The following is a 9753-nucleotide window of genomic DNA, read 5'->3' on the forward strand; positions in this document are numbered from 1 at the left end:
CATTGGTGTTCTTTTTGACTGCTTCCCTTTTAACCTTTACAGTATCCCTTCTTGCTTGCTTCTATTACTCTTTCCTATTTCTTTCCCCCTTGTTCCTGTCCCTATTCTGTCCTCCCTTATCCTTCTTTTGCCTTTCATCTCCTTCCTTACCAATATCAATCAACTAAACGACAGATACATTGTAAAGAAACTAGCAATAGATGGCTCAGCAATATGAGGTTTTATCTTGGTGATGAATCCCTTACTGAGAATATTTTCTGTTAAATTACAGCCGTCGCTTTTTAAGGGGAAAATGATTTTTCTCACATTTGTGAAACTTTATTTTATTTTTAAAATCCAAACTTAAATGCTGGCACTACTACATTCTGAATTTGCAGGCTGTGCATCTTCAAACTCTTATTTGGTATTTTAAAAATCTATTTTACAGTCCAAAGCAATATTTTAGGCAATTTCAATAATACCAAAATATAGATCTTAAGAAGTGAAAACCACACGTAATCCAACTTTTCAGCATTCACCATTGGCAATATTTGGTGTGCATTCCTGGAGAATTTTTTTTGTTTAAACACACCCACAAAGTTTCATGTTTAAATTTTATTCTGTATTTTATTGTTTTTCACTAAATTGGAAATCTTTCCAAATATATTTAAAACTATTTAGTTAGTTTTAACAGCTTCAAAGTATTCTCTTGTACAGACGTACTGTAATGGGATTAATACTCACTATTGATTGACATAGAAACAACATTCTAATAGAGGTATATATGTATAAATATATATATGTGTGTTACCTACATATATATAACATTTGCTTTTGTGCTAGTATGTCTAGAAATAGATTTGTGCATTTCAGATTCTAGTAATTGTTGTCAATTTGTAAATCCTTTAACAGTGTATAAGAGTACCTTTCATTTTGAGACCTAGAAAAACTTGGAATTTACTTATTTCTGATTTCTCTCTCTGTTTATCTCTTTCTTTTTCCCTGATGATTATTAAACAAACAAACAAAAAAATCTTGTGAAACTCCTAATGACTGATGAAGTTAAATGGCAATAAATATATTTACTGGCCATTTGTATGTATTGTCGCTCCTGTTGTGAGTTGCCTGTGCATGTCTCCTACCTTTTAAAATTAGGCCTCCTCCTTGTGGTGTTAACATATTGATCTTTCTATCAACCATAACACTCTGTTTGATGATAATTTTCCTTTCCTATTGAATATTATCAAATAAAGACCTTAATAAAGTAATTTTTAATATTTGAAAAATAAAACAAGAAAACAAAAATAAATCACTCAATTTTCTTACCATTCAAGAAAATAATCTATCAGTATATTTTTACTGACCTTTCTTTTGGTCTTTAAACTTTTTATTTTCCATTTTTTTTTCAGTTGGGAATATACCGAAATACACTTTTTTTTGTATTTTGCAATATATATTTTAAAACCCTCATATTGTATGATCAAAACCTTTAGATAGAGTTGATTACAAGTCTCCTAAAACATCATATCCACTGTAATTCACCTCCGTGATTGTCCCTTTTTTCCCCTTGCTCAATTCTATCCTAATTTTTCCCAGCTACTGCCTATAAAGTTCTCCATTTGGTGCCCTTGTGGTAGGGCCTCATTGTATCACCCCTGTAGCGTTTCCTTTTGGCTGCATTACCTACTTTATGTCTGTAACCCTCAGGATGCCCATGTCTGCTTGGTTTGGCTGCCTTTTAGTTTATTATTGCCTGTTATGGGTCCCTCGTGGCTGCCACCAGTCTATTCTACTTTCTTGCTGAGGCAGTGTAGGGTTCTTCAAAGCCAGAGACTGGGTTCAGTGTGGAGTAGTGCAGAGAGAAGTGAAGACATGAGAAAGAATTGTTGTCAGTAGTATGGGCCTAGAGAAAAATTTGGTGGTGGCTCTGCCAGTGGTGGAACCCATAGTATTCAATTTAAGTGTGGAACAAGCATCAGTAATTTTGTTTGAATACTTAAGGATAAAGTAATTTAGAAAATTAAGGGGAAAAATAAGTTAATAGATTAGATTAGACTCTATAATATAAACTGATATTTGACCATCTTTGGACACAGCGAAAGAACAATTTTATCCGTGATTCAAACTAATAAATGCATATAAGCCTGGAGGTTAACAATTTATTGATAAGCAGTAAGGAAAATTGTCTGTTTCTTCCTAGATGCACAATTTTTAAAAAAGGTCTTCCTACATATTTTATCTTGTGACCTTCTCTTTGTATTCAAGTATATGTTATTCACATTTTTGCTTACTATCAATTTTTGTTTCTATAGACAAAGTTGAGGTTTTGATATCTATTTTGAATGTGCCTTTTAGAGAACTTGTTTAATCTACAGTCCCATTATAAGTGTATGACAGCGTCTTGTTCCTTATATCCACATCCACAATAAATCATTAATTTCTAAAAAATTTGACAATTTGTTAGGTAAAAGAAAATGCACCTCAATGTTATTTTATTTACATTTCTTTGATTTCTAGTGATAGGTTTACTTTTCATAACTACTGATTCTTAGGATGTCTTTTCTTGCAACTTGTCTTTATATGTTTCATTCATTTTTTAATTGACATACCACACTTTTTGTCTGTTATTTATTTGGAAGACTAATTTTATTTTAAAATGTTAATCTGATGTTTTACAACTATTTTTCTTCGTCTGTTTTTAATTTTTATAGTGCTTAAATCTCCATGTAAAGATATATAGATATGTATCTATATGCACGATATATATCTACATATATGAGCACATACATAAAATATGACGTATTTTAATATATTGGATGTTTTTTCAGTCATTTCCTCCATAATTTGTGAATATGAGATATGCTTTGATTAGATTTTCCAACTTAATGTTTGCTACATGTTCCCATACTTTTTTTATTTCTCTTTTTAACTTTTAAATATTCATTTGAAACTTCATTAAGTCCCTGTCTGTAGGCAAAGATCTACATTTTTCCAAGTTTTATCTCTTGTGCGAATGTTGTTGGTTGAATATTCATCCTGTCCAGGCTGATGTGTTACAGTTCTTCAGTAGTCTCCTGACAGGTCACTTTAAGCAAAATCTAACCTTTTCATTGAAGCTTTTGTGACCTTTTGTCATTTTGTGACCTTTTGTCACAAATGGAAGTATGATCAAACTACATTTAAAATCCTTGATAGTTTTCTGTTGCTCTTAGAATAAAAGTAAAGTTTCTATGGGTGCAGAATTCCATCATTCTATCCTGTCACTGCAGCCTGATCTCATTTACTTAACCTCCGAACAACTGTCTCAGGGTCTTTGCACATAGTATTTCCAAAGTCTTGACTATTCTTCTTACTCCTCAGTAATAATTCCCTGTAGCGGAGTCTGAGCAGGCACCTATGTGATCAGTCATTTTAAAAATAGTGCTCTGTTTGTTTTCTTTGTATTAATTATCAGAGTTTTATCTGTATTTGAAACTATTCAATGTCTAGAATTAGCATTAGCCTGTAATATTCCTGAAGCCGAGATCAGTGTTTTATCTCAGAACTTGACATAGTTCCTGGCATATAATAGATGCTCATTACAAATAATAGTTAAATGGATAAATAAATGCATAAAATTTTCAAAACATCTTATGGCTGTTCAGGAAGATTTCCTTTTTAATGTCTATTTAAGAACAATTTAAATCTGTTTTTTTCAATATTTATTTCTGACAAATTCCTTTGTTCTTATTTTATTTGTGATCTTTCAGGTTACGCCAGACAAAACCCAATGTCTGAAGCAAATTACTCTGAGGTATCTGAATCTGTATTCCTGGGACTTTCTACCTACAGACCAGTGCAGCACTTCCTGCTTGCCATTTCTACAGTGTTTTATGTGACAGTTGTTCTGGGAAACATTATTGTTGTGTTTATAGTGACCTTTGACCCTCATTTACATTCATTCCCCCATGTACTTCCTTTTAGCCAACTTTCATTTATGGATTTGTGTTTTTCTACCTTAACAGTTACTAAGATGATTTCTGACCTATACTCTGGGCACAATACCATATCATTCCAGGGGTGTGTCATCTAGATATTTGTCCTTCATGTCCTAGGTAGATCTGAGATGGCGCTTCTTATAGCTATGACCTTTGACAGATATGTGGCCAAATGCAAACCCCTCCACCACCTGACCATCATGAGCCCGCAGATGTGCATTTTGCTTCTGTCTCATGCTTGGGTTATTGGTCTCATTCACTTAGTTACCCAGTTGGCTTTTGTTGTCCATTTGCCTTTTTGCAGTCCTAATGAGATAGACAGCTTTTACTGTGATCTTCCTTGGTTTATCAAACTTGCCTGCATAGACAGCTACAGGACACAGAGTTCCTGGTTACTGCCAATAGTGGGTTCATTTCCACAGGCACTTTCTTCTTATTGATTATCTCTTATATCTTCAACCTTGTCACTGTATGGAAACACTCATCACGTGATTTGTCCAAGGCCCTCTCTACTCTTTCAGCTCACATCACTGTGGTGGCTTTGTTCTTTGTTATTTATGTGTGGCCATTTCCCACAGTACCAGTGGATACATTTCTTGCCATTTTAGACTTTATGATTACACTCATCCTCAGTCCTGCCATCTACTCATTGCAAAACAAAGATATGAAGATAGCAATGAAGAGACTGAGTAGTCAGCTCCTGAGTCTGAGGAAGATCTAAGTAATTTATAAGTACACAAATCATGCCTTCTGTAAGCACCAGTGTAAATACAAATATTTAAAATTTATGCCGTCTTGAGACAATGTATTGTCCTTAATTCAGGAGCTCAGATACCTTGGACAGTTTATTCCAAGTTAGTCGATAATACAAATACATACTTAATTCCTTATCTATGAACAGTTTTGCATAGTTTCAAATCTTTACAATATACTTTTCGTGTGAGCTGCATTTTGACTGGTCCATAGAACATCCTAAAATGTTTTAATGAATTCCCACCCACAATGTGTATTTGCAGGGCTATTGGCATAAGCTGATATTTTCCTCTTGCATTGGGTTGAAAAGCATTCTCATCTAAAGGGAATAATTGGGTCTCATCACAATTACTTTTTGGAAAGCAAAACAAATGTTACCTTGTATGTTGATTCAGGTTTGCTGTTCCTTCTTTGCCTTTCTTTATGCTATTACATATGTTAAAAATGCATATGTGTACAATTATAATTTTTCAAAAATTATATCCATGTATATAATTATTTTAATATATTAATATTCAATATTCACATAAGCAGAAAACAATAAAGTGGGTGAAAAAATAGTTAAACAATTAGTAGTGCTTTGAGTGCAATTAGGGATCTTGTTACTAAGAGGAAAATCTAGTCTAGAACACCCCTCTATGTTCAACTAGTAAGCAACCTATTCTTTTAGACTTCTAGGCCTGGGAAACTGACCAACACATAGAGCAACATAATACCATTTTAAGACTGCCAGAATTGTTACTGATAACATATTAGAATATTATAAATTTATATTATTTTTGAAAACTTTATATCAACAACATACCCATAAATGCAACTGAAAGTTCTACTATCACTTGTCATTTGACAATATTTCTTATATAAATTACTAAATAAGCCTAAACTTATTTAATAAGTTTAGCAGCTATTAATATTTAATAGCTGCACCAGATGAGACATACATGTCTTTTAAATCGTTCCTGAGGTCCAACTGAAAAATTCCAAAGTTAATTTTAGGTTAAAAGTCTTATAACTTGATTTTGAGGAAGTTTCTGAAAAATGTTCAAAGGCTTAAAACACTTGATCAAAGTAGGATCACAGGTCATTTGTAAAATAATAATCACTTATGTAACCAGAGTGATAATCAAAATGCTTTAAAATCAATACCAAGAAGTACATGGATGAAAAAAACCTTAACCTTCTTAAAGCTCAGTTTCTGAGCTTTAAATAACAAGTAGGATCTAATAAATGCAACACAAGAAATCATTCTGATAAAATGTAAAATCTTTCTTTTTTAGGCCATCTGCCAGAAAGGAAAAGAAAAATATTTTGAAGTGTGATTGATTGTTTCTCCTTGTGGAAAGGTCATTAGCTAACCTGCAAGTTAAATTTGATGGAAAAGATGCTTAAATGTAATCAGTCACAGGAAGAATATGCCCAAGGTTAGAAGGGTAGCAAGTCAAACACCTTGAGAAAAACCAAGAGTACAGAATTAAGGTATACTGGAGAAAAACATTGCCTTTCCAGGCCTTCAAGATAAACATTTCAATAATAAGGCCACAATTGCTGATTTGAAACCAGAGAAAAAAGATGCAAAAACTGATAAACAAGTTGAAGGAGAGAGTTATTATCACACACCTCCTTAAGGGGAGAAAAAGCTGAAGGCAATAACTATGACCTGCAAATTATATGCAGTGAGATATTGTAAAAATTGAACCTCTGAGATATGAATCTGAAAAATTTCCAATGGAAAACTCTTCCTCAATAAATGGAAGTACCATTTTGAACAAAGAGCACAGCATTTTCAATGTGAAACTAGGGAAATTAAATATATCTAAGAAAAATGTGGCACAAATAAAAACTTTAATTTAAAAGATGGCAGATAAAGAAACAAAATCCAAGCCTTTTTCAGTTTTATGAAGAGAAGTTCAATACTTTGAGAAAACCCTGATGTTTAAAATCTGTAGAACCAGACTCGTCCTGTATCAGTGCACCCCTGACACCAATGTTTAGAAAAAAATTATAAACAAATTCTTTCCAGTCCCAGCCAAGCCAATTTTACACAAAACGTTTGTGTAAGGCCCACCTTTCATAAATCCTCTTTAACTTTTTCAGATATTTCCTCGTTTTCTTAAACCCCCAGTCTTAGCCCTACACATTTTAAAAAATATATTTGAACAACCAATCAGTTTACCTTAGGACAAAATATTTACCACCCAAGACTCTTTCTTATACAAAATTATTTTTTTAATAGAACACATTTTGGGTCTTTTATATAATTTTTACATGGATTAATAGACCTAAATATATTGTATTTTTATGAAAACTAAAACAAGCAAAGAATAAGGATTTGTTCAGCAATTATGCTTCAGTTTTAAAAATTTTATTTGGATATAACCCAGACATGTAACAAATATCTAGTATTTAATTTAACATAACTTTAAGATTTTAAATTACATTAAATATATGTTTATAAATGTTTATAGTTACTGAATTTATTTAATATTAAAAATAATTATGCCTGGATTGCTTATACCAATTGGCTAAAGAGCGTTTTTTTATTTTTTAAGTTAACCAATTTTATAGCCTGCTAATACCAGTGTTTACCCAAATAAGAAACCTAAAGTTAAATGCTTGGGCATCTTGCTGATAAGGCAGAAAATATAGATGTTTTTATTAAATCAATAATATTAAATTAATTTTACTTTTTAAATAATTACACAAAGGTCATTCTGTTTTAGGCTGGGTTTATATCTTCATGATCTTAAAGCATCTAAAGACTATCTGACTGGTAAACACAGGCAAAAATGTAGGTGGACAATTTTGAAAACATTTCTAAGTTTATTTTATCAACAATTTTCAAACCAATTAATTTATCAAAAATTTATTTAAGTCATCTGAGCTAAAAAAGCATTTGGGTCAACTACTCCATATTTTATATTACTGCTTATTTAAACCAATTGGAAGTAAATTTCTTAAGAAATGTTTGGCTGACTACAGCAGATTTTTTTAAAATGTGGACACAGCATATAACATAATACCTGTACATGTGCTAAACACATATAAACATTTTATATATAATATAGTATAATAATATAAATAATATATACATATATACACATACACATTTAAGAATCTTATAGCTTTTATTTTAGAAATTTAGATGAGAGAGTAAAATATATAAACTCATCAGTTTATAAAAGACAGTTGTATACAAATTTTATTTCTGACAAAATGGAATAAAGCTAAATGGTTTTTTTTAACAGGTAATCTTATGAAGCTCATAAGCAAGATCTGGAGTAAAGCAGTTTGAATTAGTTACCTAAACTGGATTGGACAAAGAATAGTTAACTGTGAAAATGTGACTGCACTATGTAAGAAGGCCCCTCAAAATAAGAGTTATTCTAAAAAGATCTGTACCATATGCTATTTCTTGGTCTGAATTATTGGTCTTTAAAGGTTAGAATATTACCATTCATCTTAGGCTAGGTAGAGTGTCTTTACATGGGAATTTTATCTGTTGTTTTTAAGAAACAGTGTGAAAGTCAAAGTGATTCTCTTTTATACCTGTTGGCTTTCAAGTGTCTTTGCTTAAGTGTCAAGTATGCCAAAGAGCTTAGCTTAGAGGAGGATAAGGAGTAATTGTAGGAAACAAGAGAAACTCAGCTAGATAGGAAACAATATTTTTTAGTGATGCAATCTTTGATCCTGAATGAATTTTTTTTTTAAAAAACTGAGTGTTAAGATACCAATTGAGAGATCAGTCTTATTTGAAGTGCATGATATTATGGCTGTGGTCAGTTAGTTTTAAGAACAGACTGTTTGAATGATCCCCATAATGTTTGAACATGTTACTACCTAGAGTGCTAGAAAGTATCTTAGCATGCCTTTAAACATGGAGAGCCCATTGGTAACTAAACTTATGTAGATAATTCTGTTTAATGCTGAATACACAAAAGCCAATTAAAATGCATGTGTTGAATACACAAAAGTTAAGTTCAAATGTAAGTGCCAAATAAAAAATAAAGTACATGCTTACCAGGAAGAAGGTTAAACATTCTCTTTATGAAGAGGAAAATCCCTGCCTACAAACCTTATAGCTGAGGTCCAAACCTTGAAGCTGAGTTCAACAGGAGACAAACAAGCCTCTCCAACAGAAGATCTCCCAACCAGCAGGGGGAAAATAAATTCCTCTCAGGAGGGGGAAAGACCCATTCATTTTCTAGCCAAATTCCAAATAAAACAGAACTCTACAAAAATTAGAAGTTTGGCACAAGATAGTCTCAAAAGAATGAAAGCAGTTCATCTACAGAAGTGGGACCTCAAGAGTCCTGAGTATGGGTATTTCTAGTGATAGTTTCAAAGACCAGTAACCACTCTGAAGTAAATCGACTTTGGATCCCCACCTCTGACACCAAGTATTTTGAGGTCAAAATAAAACATAGAGATAAATCTCTGAATTTATCATTTCATTTTGGGAAGCAAGTATTGCAATTTGGGGTGTACATACAGACCAATTGGTCTTAGGTATGTCTGAAGAACAAAGAGAAGGTTGAGAGTTTTGTTATGAAAATAAAAGTTATGCATTTATTTCTATTTTTATTTTAGGTTCAGGGGAACGTATGTAAGTTTGTTTCATGGGTAAGTTGTATGTCACTGAGGCTTGGCGTACAAATGATCCCATCACCCAGGTAGTGAGGATAGTACCTGATAAATGGCCTGTCAACCTACATTCTCCTTTCAGTCTCTTCTCTCAAGAAGTCCCCAATGTCTATTGTTCCCATTGCTGTTTCCATGTGTATTTAGTGTTTAGATCCCACTTGTAAGTGGGAGCATGCAGTATCTTGTTTTCTGTTCCTGTGTAGTTTGCTTAGGATAATGGCCTCCAACTCCAGCCATGTTGTTGTGAAGGATGTAATTTCATTCCTTTTTATGACTGCATAGTATCTCCAGATGTATATGTATCACATTTTCTTTATCTGGTCTACGATCAATGGACATTTTTCATTGATTTCATGTCTTTCCTATTGTGAATAGTGCTGTGATGAACATATGAGTGCATTTG

The 9753-nt window shown here is 32.5% G+C and overlaps 1 pseudogene; it reads left to right on the plus strand.

Annotated features, from left to right (window-relative positions):
- Window positions 1-3748: 3748 nt before the first annotated feature.
- Window positions 3749-4677, plus strand: LOC105536697 (annotated as a pseudogene).
- Window positions 4678-9753: the final 5076 nt, after the last annotated feature.

The sequence above is a fragment of the Mandrillus leucophaeus genome, unplaced genomic scaffold (genome assembly GCF_000951045.1).
Source record: "Mandrillus leucophaeus isolate KB7577 unplaced genomic scaffold, Mleu.le_1.0 Scaffold163, whole genome shotgun sequence".
NCBI lineage: Eukaryota > Metazoa > Chordata > Mammalia > Primates > Cercopithecidae > Mandrillus > Mandrillus leucophaeus.